The sequence below is a fragment of the Lactuca serriola genome, chromosome 2 (assembly GCF_051521515.1).
Source record: "Lactuca serriola cultivar US96UC23 chromosome 2, Lser_US96UC23_V15, whole genome shotgun sequence".
In the NCBI taxonomy this organism is placed as follows: domain Eukaryota; kingdom Viridiplantae; phylum Streptophyta; class Magnoliopsida; order Asterales; family Asteraceae; genus Lactuca; species Lactuca serriola.
The window spans coordinates 161,849,626-161,873,960 of record NC_136409.1 but is presented as its reverse complement, the minus strand read 5'-3'; positions in this window follow the sequence as shown (position 1 = coordinate 161,873,960).

The window sequence follows — 24,335 nt, the reverse complement described above, 5'->3', positions numbered from 1 at the left end:
ACATACTTGATAAGAGTATGTCTACCACTTATCAAAAGGGTCTTCACCTTCCACCTGTTATCCTTGGTGGAAAACTTATCAATAACAGATTACCAGGAAATCGCCTTGGATATATTATTTCCCACCTTAAGGCCCAAATAAATAAACAACAACCTCATAATCGCACACCCAGTAGATTTAGTAGCTTCATTTACTTGGCCAAATGGGACCCCCACACCAATCAACTCACTTTTAAGTAAGTAAATTCGAATCATGATGTCGGATAAAAACGCAAAATGCGAACAATGGCCTTGCATTTTCCAAATCGCCAATCACACATCATATTTATAATATCATTCACATAAAAAAGATGTGACAACTCAAAATTATCATTATGAACCGAGACCCCTCTAAAAACATTGGCATGTCTACCATGCATCAAAGCCACATGAAAGACCCTTTATATCAATAATAAAATAAAATGGGATAACCGATCACCCTTGACAAAGACCCCTCTCAATGGAAAACTCATGATTCGGAGGGTCGTTGATTAAAATTGAAGCTATGGATGAAAACAAAGACCCTGGATCCAACCACACCACACATGACCAAAACCTATAATAATTATAATCTCCAACAAATAATCCCAAGAAATCAAATCACATGCTCTCTCAAAATCAACCTTGAAGACCATCAACCGCCCCCTCTACGCCTTGGACTAAGTGTCCACTTCATTCAACATTAAAGTCTCGTCAAGAATATGAAACCTTTTATTAAAAGTTAACTGCTCCCCACTAACCACACTCCGACTTACACTCACTAATTGATTAGCCAACAATTTGCCAATAATGTTATACTGGTAACCAATAACACTGAGGGCGATAATCCCTTATAAACTTGGGATATCCAACCTTGGGTATAACTGTAAAAAAAAGAAGCATTGCACCCTTTTGGGATAGCTAAACCCGATGGGTTTTGATACAAAATATAAGTGCGTTTTCACAAAAACTGGTCAACGAAAGCGTTAAAAATAACAAGTTTATTTTTGAGTTTATAACAAAACAAAACTATCTAGGATCCATTTATAGAGGTTCGAATGATATTAAAACAAACATATAGTGTTTTAGAATGACAACCTTTGGATCCTTTGAACTCACTTGGTTTTGGGGTGTTGATGAAGATAGAAAAATAAAAGAGTATGATTTTCTCTACAAGTATCCACCATCAAGATTAAGCACTTGGAATGCTAGTTCATTATTGTATAAAGTACTTCTAAAGCATTTAAGTGCTTAACTCAAATAAGCACTAAAGGAGAAGTACTTTTTAGCTTCTTCAATACACTTCAAAAGACAAGAAGAAGAAGAGGTAAAGAGAGAGGAGTTTCGGCCATCACCAGGAAGAGAAGAAAACTAGTAAGACACATAGTCAAAAACTCAATCAAGATGCTCTCTTATATACTCATGCAAAAGAAAAAGCAACACATGCCCTCTTGTTCCAACCAGAGATGACATAACCAACCATCACACGGATGTAAGATAGTCCACTTCACTCTAGGTGAATGCTACCATTCCATTTGTAGTCTTACATCATAATCGACCCCAAATCGGCATACAACCTTCCTCAATCCCATTAATGTTGTGCCCCTCCCACAATCTCACAACCTGTCCTTATAGGGTCTAACTCTACATAGAGAAAGCTACGAGCCAAATCGTAAATTCACAACACTCTCACAACCATCCATTGACCAGGTGAATGTTATGGGTCACCCCACATTCTTACAACACTACTACCACTACCTGCCAACCTAGTAAATGCTACGACCACCCTACAGTCTTACAACACTTCTACCACTACCTGCCAACCTAGTGCATGCTATGGCTACCTTGCAGTCTTACAACACTCCTACCACTACCTACCAGCCTAGTGAATTATATGGCCACCCCATAGTCTTACAACACTTCTATCACTACATGCCAACCTAGTGAATGCTACAGTCACCCCACAATCTTACAACACTTTTACCACTGCCATGGTCTCGGCTCATGGTATTGCCAATTATCCACGAGGAAACTTATCCGACAATCAATACAACCTAGAACTCCAAACTGTTGAACCCCAACAGGAGTTTGGGTCTCAAATCCTTCCTCAGACAAGAACAGGCAAAAAGGTCATAACACAACCCTAAGCCTGAGACTGATCACGAATCCAGCATGCGCTACCACTGATGTTATGTTCTCGGACAAGATAACCTGAATTTCCATCATATGCTTTCCAGATAACAACTGACTACTTCACATAATCACTTGAATAAACCCCGGCTCAAACCGCCACCAGAACTAGCTACCCACGACCTTAGATTGGAAACTTCATGTTGGTTTACATTTGGAGGTACTCCCATCAATTCAAAGTGATTCTCCCCTACTTGAAATCATCTATACCATGACAATCTCGTACCCATTTAATTTTCCAAGCCATTCACCAACTCACCACTCAAAGCTATCGTCCATCAGAGCTTACAAGAACTAGCATTCCATGACCACCCACACATTCTTAAACTGAATGAATACACCCTAATATCTCAACAAACTCAATATCTCCAAGAACCTTCCAATGGTATAACTTCAAAATCCTCAAGCGTCTTTAGCGGTTGACGAAAAAAAAATAACTTAATTATCGATACAGATTGATAGCTAATCCAATGACCTGCTTACTATGGAGCAATTCCCATACGAACATGCAATCGAGCACACTTTAAATGTATGAACTTCGCACATCTTCTCGTCTACCCGTGATTAGTCCAATTCTTCATTGTATCGCAACCACAAAAGATCCCCCATGAGCCCTACATCCAAATTCGTCACGCTCACGATGCGACTTCCTTAGACTCCTTGCTGACACCACCATGAATCAAATCGGATTATGGTCTTACAAGCGGAACACTTAATCTTCCTCAACTTAAGGCTTGATTTGTCGTTGGTCGAGGTCACCCAAAACGAAATCCTAGAACCGACTCACTTGAATATCCTTTAAACATGGACATCGGTATGCAAAATGGCATGTGAAGATTCTCGAATTGTAATAATCTAGGCCATTATTGGAAAATTATGATCCATGGGTGGAGAGTATGATGTCATCTGATGGAACTCGAGTCTCATCTGCAAGTGAAATATTCAGATCTTCACCATGGGAGCCCCCACTCTGCTCTCGCGGACATCAGTAATCCTCAGAGTGGTTGGAGTTAGTTCCCGCACCACTCCACCTAACAATTCCAGATAGTCGACCTTCTTGTGTCCCACTTGGTTGTAGTGGAAACATAAATGAATCGTTCCATGAGGACAATCTCTACTGACATGACCAACCCTGTCACACTTATAACAACCCATACCCCTAGATCAACATACCCCATCATGCTACTTCCCACTTGTGTCGTAATTTCCTCGGCCTTGTTGGCCCCTCAATCGTTGATCGGAAATATTGGGTCTTTTCATAGGACTACCAATTGTCTGTACCTGAAATGCCTTCCTCTTTCCAAGGTGCTCTAAGTCAATCTCCCGCTCTCGGGATCTAGCTATCATATCCACTAATGTCCGACAAGCTAAAAAGCTAATGAACTCCCTAATATCTACCCTCATCATGACGTGGTACCGAGTCTTCTTCATCTCCTTGTCTACGACATACTTTGTAACCAATAGAGCTCTCTCCCTAAACCTGGTGGTGATCTCTGCCACAGTCCTAGTCGTCTGGTGCAGGTCTTGAAACTCTCTCTCCAACTGCTATTGGGGAATTACGAATTGGGTAATAGGAAATCTGGATCACAAACATGATGTCACACCCCCAAACCAAGGATGGCGGAAATGTCCGGGGGTGGCGGACTTCATGTATAGTATCACAACAACGAGTATAATAATGCTCAAAGTCAATACAACCATCATAAATATAATTGAAAAAGTTACACCAAAGTATATGTTTACATGTTTCAAATCAATTACATTATGATGACAAAATGAACTGTTTGACGATTCAACGTCCTATCCTCAAAATGTTGTTGGTTTTCCTGTTTCACTGATTTCCTGAGAATACAAGTTGTTTGAAAAAGTGTCAACACAAAGGTTGGTGAGTTCATAAGTTTTTGGGATAAAGAGTTTGGAAACCGATCTTTGTAATGAGTTGTGTGTTACCAAGAAAAATCCAATATTTTCCTTATAGAAGTTATGTGGTCCTAAATCCCAGGACCGAGAATGAACAAGTATTTGTCATACTTAAAGATATAAAAGTGGTTTTAAATTGGCGTAAAACCCTTTCTGAATTGAGAAAAATCCCGTAATGAATGGTGTGTAGTCTTAAATACCAAGACTGAAAATATACAATAATATCAGTAATTATTGATATAAAAAGTGATTTTAAATCGACATAAAACCCCTTTTGATCTATAAAATTTCCCGTAAACTTTATGAGTTGTTAACTTCCTATGTGAGCCGCTATAATCATACTATGATTGAATGAACCTGCCACGACGTTTCTCAGGCGTCGCGAAACTGAAATGACACTTGTCACCATAGACCTGCCGGTCTAGCTGTTGCATGCAGCTCAAGTGTGGGGTGTCTAACCCAATATAGATCTATACACAACTATCACGTTCTCCCTACAAGAGACTCTGATTATAACTACCAGAAATTTGGATCCCATACTCGGACGTACAGGGAGAGAATGCCTCACAATTTAAGTTAACAAGTTTACGTGTGGTGTGCGTGAGTGTAAAACCTTTTTCTGTGGGAATAAAACCTTCCGAATTGTGTTTGTTGTATTAATGGAAACATAAACCATACCTATTATAGTTTATCAAAACAAGTGTAAAAGTGGTAATGTACATGAACTATACTTTAACATAGTTTATTTAAATGTTTGTATGTAATAAATGTGCTATGATTATAACAAATCGTTATTTCTATACTTTATCTAGCAATCTCCATTTTTTAACTGATGTATGACTATATACTAAGTCAAAATGTCATTTATTTGCAAAAACACATATTCACATAAAGATATACACCTTGCTCAACATGTTACAAGGTGAAATGAAATTGATAGCATTTTTCTGTTGTTAACATTTTCTTTTACTAATTTTAGAAAATTTATAGAAAAATCCTCAAAGGTCCAAATCAGAATCCGTAAATTCTGAGAGTTTGGGAAATGATTGCTCTTGAAATGATAGGCAGTTTTGTAAAAATCACCATAAATTATAGAAAAATCATATGGAGATGTGCAAGTAGTCATTTTAAAGCTAAGAACTGGAACTACTTGCACCTAAAACAGTTTTGGAAACTAAAATGTTTAAGTTATCCAAAAAAGTCCGTGAATAGAGTTGAACTTTTCTGATGAAGGCTGTTAGAAAAGTTTAGTTATGTTCTTGGTGTTTTAACTTGTATTCCTCCCCCCCCCCCCCTAAAAACTTGAGAAAACATGAAAATATAGGGGTATGAACTCACCTTGAGTGGTTTCAGTAGATGAGTTTTGAAGAAGAGAAGTGTTCAACTCAAGAACACTTGAAAGATCACTTGAAGATTTGAAGATCTAATCATGAATGTGATGATGTTTGTGTAAGGAGTCAATGATTTGAGTAAAAGATAAGTGTGATAATCATAAGGAGGATGATGCTACTTACCAAAATGAAGGAGAAAAGCTGGAGAATGCCTTGGAAATCTTGAATTTGTGTGAGAGGATTTGAGAGAAAAGTAGTGTTTGATTTGTGGTGGAAATGAGTGAAGTGAGTGAAATGAAGAGAGAAGGAGAGAGTCTTTCAGCTCTTTGGACGTGGGAGAGGCTGAAAATTGAGTGGGAAAGTACAAGGAAGTGACAAGGTATGGTGGGGAGGTGTGTGGGTTAGTCATGGAGTGGGGGTGGTGGTTGCTTGTGTCATTAATCAAAGATAAGTCAACACTCCACCACAAGATCTCATTTAATAGATTTTATTCTTAAATATGAATTTCCCTAAAAATATGTTTATATTATGAATATTTAGGGTCTTATATGTTAAAATATGATTTCTGGAGAAAATCCCGCGTTAAAAGGATGAAAAACGGGCTTAAAATGGAGAACTAGTCGAAAACCGGGTGAAAAACGCAAAAATCCGAAGTTCTGGGCGAGGTTGCGGTCATCAGCAGACTAAATCCGAAGTGGCTTGGTCTTGGTCGCGGAGGCGGATCCGAAGGAAGGAAGTTGCGGTCCGAGGGGAGTTCTGGCTGCGGTCGGCTTGCTGCGGCTCGCTGACTGCGGTCGGCCTCCTTGGCTGCGGCTCCGGATGGCTTCTCCTAGGGCTTCGGTTCTACTCTAGACCTCGGTTCAAGAGGGACTTGGCCCCTAAGGGGAGGCTTCGGTCCCAAGGGGTCTTTTTCCAAGATTTTACCCCTCCTTGCGCGGTTTCTTATCAAGCCAAGTATCGGAAGGCCCCCAAATGATCAAAATAAATAAAAATGGGTTTTGAGAGAGATTTAACATACTTGGAGAGATTTCTCATACGGATAGAGATTTGGGAGAGATTTCACATACTTGGAGAGATTTCACATTCTTGGAGGGATTTCTCATACAAAGAGAGATTTGGGAGAGATTTTACATACTTGAAGAGATTTCTCATACGGAGAGAGATTTGGGAGAGATTTCACATACTTGGAGAGATTTAGGAGAGATTTGACATACTTGGAGAGATTTGGGAGAGATTTCACATACAAAGAGAGATTTGGGAGAGTTTTTACAATCTTGGAGAGATTTGGGAGAGATTTCACATTCTTGGAGAGATTTGGGAGAGATTTCACATTATTAGAGAGATTTGGGAGAGATTTCTAGATAAAGAGAGATAGAGTGAAAACGATTGAGAGAGGTTTCGTGTGTGACATTTGTGAGTGTTTGGCTCCGCAACGCAAGGTCCGTAAGCCCCATTAAGCCATGTTTAAGGATCTTACACACTCCCAATGAGTATGCAACATTGTTTTATCGGTTTGGTTCGTTACTTACCACAGTTTTAGGTTAAGGAAATCTAGATGTACGAACTTTTCGATTTATGATCTCTCATTAGAATAGCAAGTTGTTTAGTAATTACATAACGTAAAACCTAGTACCCATGGGCTAATTGAGTCGACCGGTTTGACTTGTTGACTTTAGTTGACTTTGACTTGACCGGAAATTGACGGTTGTCACACAGGAATCGTGTAATACACTTTCCTTGTTTGATATTTCGACCCTAATTGCCTTGGGTATCACGAAATCCAAACTAGGATAATTCCTGAAGAAACGATTTTGGTTTTAGGCACAAAACACAGAATCAATTTTGAGAGAGAATGAAGAAGAAAGCGTTTTTTAGTTTTTTGTGTTTCAACGAAGTCGTTATATTTCCCGGACTTATCCACTCAACGGATAAAACGAGAACATTTTTCAACTTTCAGAAAATACGAATTAAACCTTGTATTTGCATCTTTAAAGAATAACAAATTGATCCTCGTACTGTTCTAACAATGTTTAGCAAATACAAGTGTGCACTCCCACACCTCCTAACTTGTATTATAACTGAAACAATATTCTTGAAACACTTGTTAAATCCATTACACTAAAATATATTTGGTGATTAAATCACCAACAACTGCTGCACCTCGATAGCTGGTGTAAACTTCGCCTTGAACCGGGTCACAAACTCATCCCAAGTCATCGTCTGAATAGCCTCACCTCCCAAAGTGAAATCTACCTCATCCCACCAGTCATGAACTCTGTATTTCAGAAGACAGGATGCAAATTCGAACTTTGACCCCTTGGGGTAGAAGCTTGTCCAGAAAGCATTCACCGTGTCCCCTAATCACTTCCTAATAGCAATAGGGTCCTTCTCCCAAAAGAACTCGGGAGCTCCACAAGCACGAAAATCGCAGAAAGAATGAGTGCGAGCTCCCAAGCCATAATCTTAGTGCAAAACATGCCCAGGCGCTTGTCTAAACCTCCTCGGTTTGAGTTCATACACACCAGAGAGTGTGCCCGAATCCCTCAAACAAAGGCTCTTATACCAACTTGTAACATCCCTAAAATTCATAGTAAATTTTCATTTTTAAAATAATAAACCACACAAAGGAGTTGTTCCAAAACCAATCAAGGTTAATATATTATCTAAACATCATAGTAAAAATCACAAATAACCGATGTGGAAATCTCTGGGGATGCAGTGCAGTCAGAACAGGTCCTTCCCTTTGGAACCAAAATTCATGAAGCCATAAACATAAAACCGTAAGCACAAAGCTTAGTGAGTTTCCCAAAAATCGTATCATGGTCTTTCCTTGCCATGACGAGGGCCAAAAACCGAGTATTAAAAACAAGTTCCAAGAGCCAACTCCTAGTCTTCCATGAAAGTATCACAAAGACAACTAACATTCTACATATAATTGCCAAGGTCCAGACTGTTTTCTTGCATACAAATTGTCGGGACCCACAATAATTGTAATTTGAACTAGTTTGGTTAACTGTAGAACCTTAGACAGATGGGAGTAGGTAACAGACACCCCTGTTTTTCCGACATGGCAAGCTAAACACAACGTTATAACGCCTGCTACACCCCTGCTAAGGAACGGTCACATTTTTTACCGTTTGCAAACAGCCATAAACATAATTTTTTTCCTTATTTATATCTAATATAAATACACAATATTTATCTCAGTTTTATCTACAAAACTCAACAAATTCTTTCAACAATTCACATTTCTTTCAATTTCATTTTCTTTTCTAATACTCTTTTTAATTAAAAAAATGGATCCTTTTGATTTGTTCAATGTGACATCCCCAAAATCTCGGCCAAACCCTAGGGACCATTTATGCCAGTTTTTGAAAGTTGTTTTGTCTCATTCTTCACATTCGGTCACAACGATGCAAGAGGAGGAACATGTCATTTCTTTCATAAGGTCAAGCAAAACTCGAATTTTGGAAAATCCATTTGATCATAATCCCAATCATATTAAAACCAATCACTCCCCTCCTTGAGCTTGAATCTGGGAGAAAATGAGAGAATATCAAAAGGCTCATTGGATCGATAAGCATCAAGATTATATCTACATATGAACCTGGTGTGTGAATGTGTGTGTGTGCGTGCATGTGGAGGAGTAAGAAAGAGAGAGATTAAGAGTGAAGATGAGAGATAAATATCTAGTGAAGGACAAAGACGGGAAGTAGCAAAAATGTTGTTGCTGCCGGAGAACGATGGCAATAGCGGCGCTGCCATTGGCAGGGGCCATGGAGGCTGGAGAAGAAGGGATCGACAAAGCTAGTTCTTGAGTATCTCAGGTCTTTTTTGGTATTAATACCTTGACATAAATAAAAGGTGCCACCGAAGGAGGTGCACGTCGTCGGAGAAGAAGGTGGCATCGACCACCAGGCCTGGGATAAGGAATCAACGTGCATAGAATGGTATGTGTGTGAGGAATATCTGGCGATCGAGTTTGACTTTTGGAGCCAATCATTCCTGGATTGATAATAAAATGAAGATATACTATTGACGGCTCAGTCGACTTTGACCATTGAATTTTTGCTAGTTTGACTTTTGATCGAAGTTGGGTAGAATTGAGTATTTGGCTAAGGACTGGTCTCGGTTTGGCTTTAAGAAGCTTGGGTTGGATGTTTGTTGTTGTGACATCCCCAAAATCTCGGCCAGAAAAGACCGATTTCATTTATGCTTTTTAAACATTTTCAGAGTAAATCCGTTTGATTTTAAAAGAGATGCGGAATTTGTTCCCAAAAACAAAACACGATAAAATAGATATTTATCAAAACATTTCATATAGAAATATGATTTCATTTCATAATCAAAAGTCGGGATGTCATGTTCCGATACAGATCATAAAGCATAAACGATAACATTACAAGTCATTCAACAAATATATACATATACAAACTTGTAAACAAAACAACTTGATGATTCGCCCATCTTAAGCTCTTGCGCCACTTCCTGTAATACAAATAAACTGAGTGGGTCAGGCTTGGCAGCCTGGTGAGCATATAGGGTTTTCAAACCCACAATAATTATATTTAATTACAATAATCCACAATAAACCCGATTACCCATTCCCGTTATCCTCACTTTACGTCCCTAAAATAACTTCTATTATAAGGAACCTAATTCAGGATTTTCATCGGGACGGACATTACTGCAGAGGGGCTTCCTCAACAATAAGTATCCTAAAGGCAACCATGTGGGGGATAGAGTACACCGGTGAACACGTCGTTCACAACACCTACAGGTAATGAGCCTGCTAGTGTTCCACAGGACAGTCTAGAATAGTCCGTGGTCGTCATCCATACTCTGCTGAATGACTAGAATAACACCAATAACACCGAGGCCTCTCATCTGTTATTTCACACCAATTATCTACCCAACATATTAGTAGATAAAAATATACATTTTTATACATTGTTTAAAAACCTGTATAGCATGCTTTAATCAATACATATTCCACATAACAGACGAGGCATACACACATAACACATATTTCATAGAGAATATATCAGATCTATGACATAGAAGAGAGTGAATATACATTCACACATATAACAACAAAATATATACACATAGCACGTATTTTATATAGAATACTTCATAATATTGCATTGGAATGAAAATGACTACACACTCACTTGATCGGAAGACGATCGGGCAGCACTACGGCTTGCAGAAGTAGTGTTTCTCCGTAGATCTGGAAAATCTTCACAAAAACCGGGCTCCTCACGGGCAGGGCTTCGGCTCGGAAATCTCACTTCTCGGGATCCTCGGGACTTCGGAACTTGCTTCGGGGCTCGGGAATAATACCAGGGCTTTGGGATATGATTGGCACGCAAACCGAGGCAAATAACTAGAGAGAAAGTAAGAAAAATCGCAAGGAAAATGGCTGATCTCGAGTTCTATTTATAGGCTGCTGGGTCTGGGATTACGCTGGGCGTAATTTCAATTTACGCTGGGCGTACTCGGGTTACGCTGGGCGTACTTTGACGTCACTGCGTGCGTCGATCGGTGGCACTCGAGTATTGGTCAGACAAGTTGCATCCGACTGAGTACGCTGGGCGTACTCAAATTACGCTCGGCGTAATTTGACTCGTCAACTTCTAAATTGCGTAACTTTCGCATACGAACTCCGTTTTCGACGTTCTTTATATCCACGCGTAGGTCAGACCATACTCCACAACTTTCATCTAGACTCCGTCGGCTAATTTTGACTTTTATTTTTAGAAGGCCGGGACAGAAAAACTTCGTTATAAATTCATAACTTCTTCGTCTGACATCCGTTCTCGCCTAACTTTTCATCGTTTTGCTACTAACAACGAGATCTTCGATTCTCGTTTAGATTGTTTCAGCTAAAAACCGCTCGATCTCAAATCAAGTATTCGGGCTGCATACTGCCAAGTCGAAACTTCAAAAAATCATAACTTCCTCATACGAAGTCAGATTTGGGCGTTCTATATATATTCGGAAACCTCATTTCAACTACTACAACATTATCCAATGATATCAAGTTTATTTTACACTTAAATTTTGATGCTCATTTTATTCTTAATTCGATTATATCACATAATTAAGCAAATAAACACATAACTCACATAATTCACAAAATTCACAAATAATACATTTTTATTATTTCAAATTGGGTTACAAAGGTTAACCTAGACTATTACATTGCTAAAAATGGCAAGCCCAGAAACACGGGCGTTACAATTCTCCCCACCTTAGGATGATTCCGTCCCCGGAATCACACATCAACAAACAAATGCGAATAGCGACTCATCATGTCACTCTCCGTCTCCCAGGTGAGATTCGGCCCATTCGCGTGTTTCCATTGGACAAGCACTAACTCAACCATCTTACGTCGCAATTTCTTAGTCTTTCGGTCAACAATTGCTTCTGGTTCTTCAATCAACCTTTTGTTCTCATCGATTCTCAACTCCGAAAGTGGAATTATGTCGGGAATTTCTCCCGTGAACTTCCTCAAGTAACACACATGAAAAGTGTTATGAATTCCATTTAGTTCTTCGGGTAGTTCGAGCTTGTAAGCTTGGTTCCCAATTCTCTGAAGAACTTTAAATGGTCCAATAAACCTTGGACTTAACTTTCCCCTTTTACCAAATCTTATAAGTCCCTTCCACGGCGAGACTTTAAGCAAAACCGAATCTCCAACTTCAAAAGTCATTGGTCTTCGCTTTTTGTCAGCATAGCTCTTTTGACGGTCCTGAGCTGCTAACATTCTTTCCCTAATTATTTTCAACTTTTCAGCAGTTTGATGGACTATCTCCGGTCCCATAAACTGCTTTTCCCCAGCCTCAAGCCAACAAGACAGCGTACGACACTTCTGTCCATACAATGCTTGATAAGGTGCCATCTTAATGCTCGAGTGGAAACTATTATTATAGGAAAATTCTACCAAAGGTAAATGTTCGTCCCAATTACCTAGAAATTCCAAGGTACATGCTCTCAGCATATCTTCAAGTGTTTGTATCGTCCGTTCGCTCTGACCATCAGTCTGCGGATGGTAAGCTGTACTTAAACACAACTTTGTACCCAATTCCTCTTGTAGACTTTTCCAAAATCGCGAGGTGAAACAACTGTCACAATCCGACACAATCGTTAGCGGAGCACCGTGAAGCCTCACAATTTCCTTCACGTAAGAATTCGCAAGCTTTTCCATAGACCATTTCTCATTGGCTGCTATGAAATGCGCACTCTTAGTGAATCGATCAACGACCACCCAAATCATGTCGTGACCACTTTTTGTTCTGGGCAGTTTAATGACAAAATCCATAGCAATGTCTTCCCACTTACCCATAGGCACAGATAATGGTTCTAAACTCCCGTATGGTTTCTGATGTTGTGCCTTGACTCTTGCACAAGTCACACACTCTGCCACATACTTCGCGATGTCGAGCTTCATCGTCGGCCACCAATAATAGGGTTCAGGTCTCTATACATTTTAGTGCTACCGGGATGAATCGAGTACATGGTTTTGTGAGCTTCTTCCATCAGAAGATCTCTGACTCCTCCTGTCTTAGGTATCCAAATCCGATCTTGGAACACCTTCAGTCCGTGACCGTTTACACCGAACACCAACGTTTTGCCCAAACGTTCCTCTTTTCGGTCATTTTTCTCAGAAGCTTCGCTTTGAGCTTTCTTTATACTTTCCAAAATAGTCGAGACAACTTCAATTCTCAACGTTCTTGGCCTTCTCCTTTCAGGATTGACTTTCCGACTGAGAGCATCAACAACAACATTGGCTTTACCGGGGTGGTAAAGTATCTCACAGTCGTAGTCTTTAAGTAATTCCAGCCAGCGTCGTTGCCTCATATTCAATTCCTTCTAACTAAAGAGATATTGGAGACTCTTATGATCAGTGAAAAGTTTGCACTTTGTGCCATAGAGGTAATGCCTCCATATTTTCAGAGCGAAAACTACCGCTGCCAACTCCAAATCATGAGTCGGGTAGTTCTTTTCATGCTCTTTTAGCTGTCGAGACGCATATGCGATCACCTTATCCCTTTGGGTCAAAACGCAACCCAATCCAACCCTAGACGCATCGCTATAAACAACGAAGTCTTCAACTCCATCGGGTAGAGAAAGTATCGGCGCCTCGCATAGTTTCTTCTTTAGCTTCTCGAATGCTTCTTTATGCTTATCACTCCAAGCATCAAAGCTGTTAATGGACTAGCGATCGAAGAAATGCCTTGGATAAATCTTCGGTAATATCCGACTAATCCTAAAAAGCTTCGGATCTCCGTGGGACTTTTCGGTTGTTCCCACTTCATCACAACTTCGATCTTCGTTGGATCAACCATTATCCCTTCTTGGTTGACCACGTGACCCAAGAATTGGACTTCACGAATCCAAAAATCACATTTGGAGAACTTCGCATACAGCTTCTCCTTTTTCAAGACTTCCATCACTTCTCGCAAGTGTCTGCCATGCTCTTCTTGGCTTTTTGAATAAATCAGAATGTCATCTATGAACACTATCACAGATTTATCAAGGAACGGATTACAAACTCTATTCATTAAATCCATGAATGCTGTTGGAGCATTGGTTAGTCCAAACGACATAACCAAGAACTCATAGTGTCCATATCGCGTTCTGAATGCAGTCTTCTCTATATCCTGCTCTCTTACTTTCAGCTGATGATATCCTGACCTCAGGTCGATCTTTGAAAAATAACTTGAACCTTGTAGTTGATCGAATAGGTCATCAATCCTTGGCAACGAATATCTATTCTTTATTGTTTCCTTATTCAGCTCTCGGTAATCAATGCACATCCTCATGCTTCCATCTTTCTTCTTTACAAATAACACCGGAGCTCCCCAGGGTGATGAACTAGGTCTTATGAAACCTTTGTCCAATAACTTCTGAAGTTGCATCATTAGCTCCTTCATCTCCGTCGGTGCTAATCGATAAGGTGCTTTTGCAATTGGCGTTGTTCTGGGCAACAAGTCGATACAGAATTCTACTTGCCGATCGGGTGGTAATCCAGGAAGATCTTCGGGAAATACTTCCGGATAATCACACACAACGGGAATATTTTGCATCACCTTCTTTTCCTTCTTAGCATCGATTACGAATGCTAAGTATGATGTACACCCCTTGGTCAAACATTTTCTGGCTTTCATTAGAGAAATGATTTCAGAATTTACTCTGCGTTTATCTCCGTACACCATAAACGATTCCTTCCCAGGCGGGTTCACTTTCACTATTTTCTTCTTGCATAAAATTTCGGCATCATTGGCGCCAAGCCAATCCATTCCCAAAACGATGTCGAAACCGTTAAGTTCGATAGACAATAATTCCTCGTGGAACTTATTCCCATTCAGATCAATTAAGATGTTTTTCATACGATGGCTAACAGGTACAAACTTGCCACTGGCAACTTCGACTAATAAGGCATTATCTAGTCTATCAACAGGCAAAACTAGTTTTCTACCAAATTCATGTGATATAAAGGAGTAGTTGTCTCCAGAATCAAATAAAATTTGGGCAGGCAATTTGTTAACGAGAAAGGTACTTGAAGCGACATCAGCTTCACCTTTAGCAGCTTCCAGTGTCATCTGGAATGCTCTCACCTTTGGCTTTGGCGGAATGTTGGGTCTTGCTGCTTCCTTCTTTTTCGGACAATCCCTTGAGATGTGCCCCTCCTCACCACAACCATAACAAATATTCTTAGTGAAGGTACAGTCATTGGCATAATGCCCTGGCTTTTCACATTTGAAGCATGTGGTTTCCCCGCCACACTTCCCATGATGCTTTTTCTTGCACTTGTCGCACCATTTCGCCTCTACCTTTCCTCCACTTCCCTTCGAACTAGACTTTGAGAATTTACTTTTCTTGCTGGACCTTGAAAATCCATCGATTTTCCTCTTCTCACCAACCTCTGACCTTTCCAGACCTTTTTCCCTGATTTGGGTCTCAACATTTCTAGCAGCCCAGATGGCGGCTTTCAATGTGGTTGCTTGCTTAACCATTGGACCATAGTCCGCTGGTAGTCCAAGGGCAAACTTGTTGACCTTAGAGAGTTATGTAGGCACCAAATATGGGATAGACTTCATCTTTTCTGTGAAACTTGCAGCGTATTCAGTAACGCTCAATTTCCCTTTCTTCAAATTCTGAAACTCATTACCGATTTCCAGAAGGTCCTGCTCGGAGCAGTATTGCAGTTTTAGTTGTTCCACAAAGTCTTCCCAAGACATTTTGCTTGCTTCTCCCTTGGGCATAGAGTCAGCTAACATCTTCCACCAACTCAACACGCCAGATTTTAGCAGAGGGATCGCAAGAGCGGTCTTTTGCCTGTTGCTGCATTTGCAACTTTCAAACATAGTCTCCATTTCGGAGACCCAGTCCATAACTTGCACCGGCGTCACTCTTCCGGATAGACATGGTGGTTTGGACGCCATGAAATCCTTGTACTTGCACCCACGCCCATCATTTCCTCCATCCTGGTTATTGCACTTAACCACGGGTGGGTTGTCTTGACCAATGATCCCACTAAAGTTTTCTCCTTCAAACTACCCTCCATTCTCCTTGGGCTCTTCCACTTGAATTGACGGTTCTTCAAGATTCTGTCTAAGCATACGTCTTGTTTCTTCCATCTGACGATCCAACATCGTTTGAATCATCATTTGTACACCAGCCATTGTTATCGGCTCAGGTGCAACAGCTACAACAGGTACTTGTTGAATTACAGGTGGTTGATTCCTGTTTTCATTAGCATTTCCAACTCCGCTTCTTGTTCTCACCATTTTTGATCTATACACCGAATAAGGTGAAATTAGATCCTCTTTCACGATAAGATTTCAATTCATCCTTAGTACTCCAAACGATTACATGCTAGTTCTAATATCGTATACATACGCTTAGAATCCTAAACACATAAACCTTCAGATTCGGTTGGCAACAAACCGTAGATCCGAACAAATAATATCATATATGGCAACATATAACATTTAGCACATAAAAGCATTTTAGGCAACTTTCCTAAAATACTAGTGCTCGTGTCTATAATATATCAGACACACATCTCACAATCTCCACTTAGCATTCTAAGTTTAAGTCTAGAAATCCTACAAATTCCTAGTTCGCTTAAACTAATGCTCTGATACCAACTGTGACATCCCCAAAATCTCGGCCAGAAAAGACCGATTTCATTTATGTTTTTTAAACATTTTTAGAGTAAATCCTTTTAATTTTAAAAGAGATGCGGAATTTGTTCCCAAAAACAAAACATGATAAAATAGATATTTATCAAAACATTTCATATAGAAATATGATTTCATTTCATAATCAAAAGTCGGGATGTCATGTTCTGATACAGATCATAAAGCATAAACGATAACATTACAAGTCATTCAACATATATATATATATATATATATATATATATATATATATATATATATATATATATATATATATATACAGACTTGTATACAAAACAACTTGATGATTCGCCCATCTTAAGCTCTTGCGCCACTTCTTGTAATACAAATAAACTGAGCGGGTTAGGCTTGGGAGCCTGGTGAGCATATAGGGTTTTCAACCCACAATAATTATATTTAATTTCAACAATCCACAATAAACCCGATTACCCATTCCCGTTATCCTCACTTTACGTCCCTAAAATAACATCTATTATAAGGAACCTAATTCAGGATTTTCATCGGGACGGACATTATTGCAGAGGGGCTTCCTCAACAATAAGTGCCCTAAAGGCAACCATGTGGGGGATAGAGTACACCGGTGAACACGTCGTTCACAACACCTACAAGTAATGAGCCTGATAGTGTTCCACAGGACAGTCTAGAATAGTCCGTGGTCGTCATCCATACTCTGCTGAATGACTAGAATAACACCAATAACACCGAGGCCTCTCATCTGTTTATTTCACACCAATTATCTACTCATGTTCTACCCAACATATTAGTAGATAAAAATATACATTTTTATACATTGTTTAAAAACCCGTATAGCATGCTTTAATCAATACATATTCCACATAACAGACGAGGCATACACACATAGCACATATTTCATAGAGAATATATCAGATCTATGACATAGAAGAGAGTGAATATACATTCACACATATAACAACAAAATATATACACATAGCACGTATTTTATATATAATACTTCATAATATTGCATTGGAATGAAAATGACTACACACTCACTTGATCGGAAGACGATCGGGCAGCACTACGGCTTGCAGAAGTAGTGTTTCTCCGTAGATCTGGAAAATCTTCACAAAAACCGGGCTCCTCGCGGGCAGGGCTTCGGCTCGGAAATCTCACTTCTCGGGATCCTCGGGACTTCGGAACTTGCTTCGGGGCTCGGGAATAATACCGGGGCTTTGGGATATGATTGGCACGCAAACCGAGGCAAATAACTAGAGAGAAAGTAAGAAAAATCGCAAGGAAAATGGCTGATCTTGAGTTCTATTTATAGGCTGCTGGGTCTGGGATTACGCTGGGCGTAATTTCAATTTACGCTGGGCGTACTCGGGTTACGCTGGGCGTACTTTGACGTCACTGCGTGCGTCGACCGGTGGCACTCGAGTATTGGTCAGACAAGTTGCATCCGACTGAGTACGCTGGGCGTACTCAAATTACGCTCGACGTAATTTGACTCGTCAACTTCTAAATTGCGTAACTTTCGCATACGAACTCCGTTTTCGACGTTCTTTATATCCACGCGTAGGTCAGATCATACTCCACAACTTTCATTTAGACTCCGTCGGCTAATTTTGACTTTTATTTTTAGAAGGCCGGGACAGAAAAACTTCGTTATAAATTCATAACTTCTTCGTCTGACGTCCGTTCTCGCCTAACTTTTCATCGTTTTGCTACTAACAACGAGATCTTCGATTCTCGTTTAGATTGTTTCGGCTAAAAACCGCTCGATCTCAAATCGAGTATTCGGGCTGCATACTACCAAGTCGAAACTTCAGAAAATCATAACTTCCTCATACGAAGTCAGATTTAGGCATTCTATATATATTCGGAAACCTCATTTCAACTACTAAAACATTATCCAATGATATCAAGTTTATTTTACACTTAAATTTTGATGCTCATTTTATTCTTAATTCGATTATATCACATAATTAAGCAAATAAACACATAACTCACATAATTCACAAAATTCACAAATAATACATTTTTATTATTTCAAATTGGGTTACAAAGGTTAACCTAGACTATTACATTGCTAAAAATGGCAAGCCCAGAAACACGGGTGTTACATTCCATCCATACAATATATCAATGAGGATGATATGTTCGCGAGTATGATGTACCGATATGCTACGGAAATGCTACCGCCAGAACCAACTTTACTACTGACCAGATAACAGAAATCATGAAGAAGGGCGTAGACGTCTAGTACGCGATTATTTTGCGGATAATTGTGTCTACCAACCTAGCGATTTTAAAAGAAGGTTCGTTTGCGGAAAAATGTGTTTCAACGGATAGCCAATGTAATGGAAAGCAGGTACCGTAATTACACTTGTTTTAAAAATTAAATATATGTTCTTTAGATTATTAAATAATTGTTTTTAAGATAACACAAGTACATCCGTTTTTACAAATTAAATATATGTTTAGGTATGAATATTTTCAAATGAGGTATGATGCGAGAGGTAAACGAGGTTTTACAGGGTTGTAAAAACGTGTTGCTGCAATGAAGTTTATGGCTTTGGGGGAGTTGCCCAATTCTATTGATGACTATATGAGAATGTTAGAACTAACTGCACGAGAAAGTTTGTATAATTTGGCGAGAGATGTTATCGAAACCATCAATGACAAATACTTGCGCAAACCTTCATTGAATGTCATGCAACAACTATATGCGGCGCATGAAGAAAAACATGGTTTTTCGGGTATGCTTGGAAGCATTGATTGCACAAAGTGGATATGGAAAAATTGTCATGTGGCATGCAAATGTCAATACACAAGTGGTCATCTTGGATCACCTTCGTTAGTATTAGAGGTTGTTGCGTCATAAGACTTATAGATTTGGCATGCTTTTTTTGGAGTTGCGGGTTCTAACAACGATGTAAACGTTCTTGATTAGTCTCCAATATTTCAGGACCTTTTGACAGGAAAGACACCGGATGCTCCTTTCACAGTAAATGGTTGTGAGTATAAGTTCGGGTATTACCTCACGGATATAATATATCTACCATATTCCACGTTTGTGAAGGCGTTTCGACATCCGATAGAGCCAATAGACAAATTTTTCAAGAGAAGAAGGAGCGTGTAAGGACATGAAACGTGCTTTCGGAGTTTTGAAAACAAAATGACACATAGTTGAGCATGCGGCACGACCATATGAGTTGGACACTCTACGAGATATTATGTATGCATGTATCATAATGCATAACATGGTGATTGAAGATAAATAATGAAACATTACGGAGTATTCGCTTACGACACCAAGACACGTTCAATTTCAAGCAGGGACAACAAAATACTTACATAGAGTCGTTGACATTCAAGACCAATGAAAACACGAACAACTTCAAGAAGACTGGACAAATCATTTCTACGATGGTACTGAAGATTAATAATTTAGGTCAAAAAATGTAATTTTTCTCATCTTTTTTTGGTTTTCAGGTTTTAAATGTTTTTGTCCTTTGTTGTATTTATTAAAATTTTACTTTTACTTTTTAAATGTTATTTTTAATTTATGATTTAATCTATATGATAATTATAAATATTATGACATAACTAAAAAAAGCAAATTGGAAATATACAAATTAAAAACATAAAAAAATTAAAATAAATAGAAAATAAGGGGTGTTATCACATGTTATTTGGTGTTGCCCATTCTGATATTGGATGTTTTAACACTCATGTATGATTACGATGATAATATGACACATTTTAAATATGATAACATATAATAACATATTGTATTGTTGCCAACACCTAGCAACCTTAGAATAGAGGTTTTTTTTTTTTTTTTTACTAATCATGTTGTGCTTTTTTTTCCTAACATTTTACTAGTCAGTTTTACAGATCTAATTTCTATTTTTTAATTTTAGAATGTCACACGAGTACAAATACAGTTGGGAGTCAAAAACATATACTCCGTATAAGGGAAAAGGATGTCTTTGCAAATGCAGGCCAATGCCGGCGTATCCTTTGGCACTATGGTGGGACCATGTTACAATTTTCAATTTCTATAAATCTTATCTTTTTATAAAAAAAAAACATTTATGTAAATAATAGGGCATACGCGTTTAATTTTTTTTTTAAAACTTTCTAATTTTTTATGTTTTGTATTAAAATACATATATTAATAAAACAAAATAAATTATGTTGGTAAACTAAGGGATAGTTAATGGAGGATAGTAGGGTAGTAGTAGCAGTTAGTTTACCATTCAATTGATTCACGGGAATGGTCCTCGTCACCACATATCCAACCTTGTTGGCATGATTTATTTATGTGCTTTATTATTAATGTATTACTATAAATTTTCTCAGAATGTAGATAATTTTGTTTTCCATACATATACTAAAGAGATCACTTTCTATTTGAAAAACTTAAATGCGACAAACGTACATATGTGAAGTTGTTTGATCCATTTCTTACGAAAAATAGGCACCAAGCGAGAAAATAAAATAAGATATTGATGAATGATGATAACGCATATATGATATAAAAAACTTCAAAAGCTCATTTATTTGTTTCGGAGTGGCTTTAAATTATTATATTTGTTTCGGAGTGGCTTTAAATTATTATGATATCAATGCTCCAAAGCAACTTGACCAACAATAGTAACATCATGTTGGTTGCCTTAATAACACCATGCTCTTGAATGAGCGGACGAGTAGACGAGGGTCAAGGGGGGCTCAGGAGCTGCCCCTTGCGAGGCCTATGCCAACTATCGGAAATAGTGTTGGTGAAAAATAAACACTAAGTATGGTTTTATATTGTGTTGGTGTCCTAAACCGACTAGACAGTTTCATATGCTTCGAATTGAACTAGTTCTTCATATATAATCTCAATGTAATTGTAATCTTTATTATGAAATTAATAAAAAAAACCTCTCTAGTTTGAGTGTGGATATAACACGATTATCTTTTTTTAGAACGTCGGATTTTATTAAAAATAACTAACAAAAGGCTAGCAAAACAGACACATCAATAAACAACAGAAGTAGCACGATTATCTGAATCATGTGAGTCACGTAAATCTTTCGTCTTTTTTTTGTTTGCAATTGTAATTGAATGTTTGTCGTTCTTTCATTCTGGAATATACTTGACATTTTCAATGTCCAATTTGTACCTAAAGTTATTTTAAGGACAACATCCCCAACACTCATAGTATCGAGACTCTTGTTATCAGCTAGCCTCATCTTTCCACTGCAATACTTGGAATTTTGCATTACTTCTCAACAATGATTAGTTTGAACGAAACACATACATAGAAAATCATGGCATCGTCAAAATATGTTGTCACATTTATCTCCTTCTCGCCTTTATCAGACAAAGGTTTTTGACACTGATTTATGAAGTGATATTCTACTTGCAATTCCAACATATAATATTTTTCATGTTCTTGGACTAGTCTCTCTTCATTGGTTTCAATCTTCATCTGCATTACCTCCTGAAACACCCCTCTCTTGGCTTTATATTTAAAAACCATTTAAATCACTTTTTAAAATAATTAAACGTCATTTGCGGAAAATGGTCCCAAAAGTCTTGAAAGTTTTAAAAAACAATTTCAGTTTTTTCAAAGAGGTTTAAGATGAGGGTTAACAATTCAAATATCATTACATAAGCAAGCTACCACTACATCACAATGGCTTTCAAAATGTACTAAGATTCTCTGATCCTCGATCACTAATTGCACCTGAATACATGTCAAAAGAGTATGTTACACATTAGGAATGCCTAGTGAGTAATATCAATATTTCCGCACGTTTGTAGCGAATGAATGACTCATTCATTGACCTATGATGTATCCCCAAAATCATTTGTAAACTATTTTCCAAAATCTTAACTCTATAATAGAAAACTCATTTCTTTTAATTTTAAGAATATTAATTATGTCTTATCAAAACTATTTTTACAAATAATTACTCTCTTTATCTTAAGATTGAAAGGTTTTAGGAATATTATTCAGAACCTACAGAAGCATATAAGAATTCCTATGTGATTATCCAACCTATAAGGATCATACAATTCATTCAATTATTACAACTACAAGATAAACAAGAAACATGTCTTTTTAGAAGCTAGAGATTGAGTTCTTGCCACCTTTGCTAGGATGTAAGGACCCAAAGTAGAATCCCTAGAATGATATCACACCCAAGAACACCAAAAGAGTAAAACAATAAAACCATGGGAGAGGAAAAGGAAAAACGAAACCATAAACCCTAAAAGGGTTCATTTTAGTCAATCCTTAAGGAGAGGCAAGGGTGAATAAAATTTCTAGGATTAGGAGCATCTAGGATCTAATCCATAACTCCTTATTTATAGGCTTCTAATTGCTTAGAGCCAAAACAAACGCCTTATTGTTGAATTCGCCCTTGGATTGTATTTGTTAATTAAACTCTTTTAATTAATTAGCATCAAGTCATTGTAATTAATTAACTTCCAATTAATTACATATTAGCTTCTAATTAAATTATCAAATCAAGACAAATTAATAAACTAGTTTCTCCTATTTTTTTTTTGTCTTTTAATTGCTTGAATAGGTCTTAAGGGCAACCCAAAAGGACCCTATTATTATAGATATATCACCACTAGTTATGACCTTGGACACTTTTTCCAAAAAAGATATTTTCAAATTATAACCTTCATAGCACATAAAGTATGCAATGTGAAAGTCCCAAACCCTTTGCAGATTTGAAGATCGAATATAAACAAGAAATAATAATGAAGAACAGAAAAAAATAAAGAACACAAAAGATTCTCCAAATTGTCTCTTTCAGCAATAAACATTTTATTTTCACCAAGAAAACGGGTTGTCACAAAGACAGTTACGACATCAAGCCGTTTTACAAGACGCTCAACATTAAGGTTAACCCAAATGTTGTGTGTGTATATATATATATATATATATATATATATATATATATATATATATATATATATATATATATATATATATATACTTATCTAATCTAGTGAATCCCTTCAATCAAGGGATTTTATCTAATCTAAATATAAACTGAACATGTAAATCAGGAATGGACCAGCTCAGATCTTCTTCAGATTCGGATATCAACACCAACACTTCAGAAGCTGATCAAAGCATCAACTTCAACATCTGGAGATCAACTTCAACTTCAACCATCAGTGTTAGGGTCAAGCTGATCGGCTTCTGCTTCAGTAGATAATGAATGACCATCAGTGAGTATCATCATCGTATCATCTAATCAATGTACAACCATCAACGTTTGGACACACTGATTAGTCTTCAGTAGATGGTGTATTCATTCCTTTGGTGCTGATAGAGTCTTCAGGGTCTTTTAGTCATCAAGGGATGTTCTTCAGTCTTTGACATATGAACTTCTATCAGCATATCTTCTAACTATAACTATAGCGTATATATTTTGCATCATTAAATCTATATAACTGGGTGACCCAACAATCTCCCCCAATTTGATGATGTCAATACCAAACTAATAAAGGAAGAACTAATAGATAAATACAACTGAAGTAATATGTTGATTTCTGCTCCCCCTTAGATTTAAAACCTTCTTCTTTCAAGAGTGTCTGCTATTCAAGGAATGATCAAGTAACAATGTAGTAGAACTAGACATGTCTCCCCCCTTTTGACAACATCAATAGGTACTGCCTCTTTT